The sequence below is a fragment of the Carlito syrichta genome, unplaced genomic scaffold (assembly GCF_000164805.1).
Source record: "Carlito syrichta isolate Samal-C Ts95f unplaced genomic scaffold, Tarsius_syrichta-2.0.1 Scaffold143822, whole genome shotgun sequence".
Lineage (NCBI taxonomy): Eukaryota > Metazoa > Chordata > Mammalia > Primates > Tarsiidae > Carlito > Carlito syrichta.
Genome location: NW_007087918.1, coordinates 231,594 through 232,556, shown reverse-complemented (window position 1 = coordinate 232,556; position 963 = coordinate 231,594).

The following is a 963-nucleotide window of genomic DNA, read 5'->3' as shown; positions in this document are numbered from 1 at the left end:
CCCCAGGCGGGTCTCGAACCCGCGGGCTCAGGCAATCCACTCACCTCAGCCTCCCAAAGCGTAGAATTACAGGCTGAGCCACCGAGCCCAGCTGAGATGTGAACTTCTAATTGAGCTTCTTCTCCCTGACTCCTTGGGCAGCCGTATCATTCCACGTAGACTGATTTAAAAAAAAAAAAAGTCCTCCATGGAATTGATTGGCAGGTGCAGAGTGACTTATTGAAGGCAGTCTATGTTTCAGTACCTGGGAAAACTTTAGTTTTCGAAGGAAGTCTCTGGAAGATGGGCAAAGTGCAAAGAAAGAGAAGAGAGACAGAGATGTAAGACAGCTGACTGGCTTTATTCACCCATGTATTGGCCAGTGAAGAGTACACCCATCAGCTGAAGGCCTCTGGGCAAATGTACAGAAACATTAGCATCACAGTCCAATCTAACTAAATTAAATCCAGGAGCCAAACGCTAAACAAAATTCCCATAAAAGGAAGGAAAAGAAGGGAGGAGGGTTATATGAGGTAGGGAAGGCGGGGAGAGGGAGTGGTGTGTGTAGAGGAATGAAGCAATGAAGGAGAAACAGCCAAATGCAAAAAGATGAATTCAGATGCCAGAAGACGTATGTCCTTAGAAAACTTGGGCTGGGGAATATTTGTTTGTCAATCAACACCCAACTTAGATGCTACCTCCTCCCAGAAAACTTTCCTGGTCCTCTCTGCTTCTGAAGAGTTAATCATCCCTCTATTGAGCTACCTCTTGGTTTATTTATTTGTTTATTCATTTATTTTGAGTTGCAGTCTCTCTCTGTCACCTAGGCTGGAGAGCAGTAGCATGATCACAGTTTACCACAACCTCAACCTCCTGGTCTCAGGTGATCTTCCACCTCAGCCCCCTGAGTAGCTGGGAATACAGCCATGCACCACCATGCCCAGTTCATTTTTTGTAGAGTTGAGGTCTCGCTATGTGTCCCAG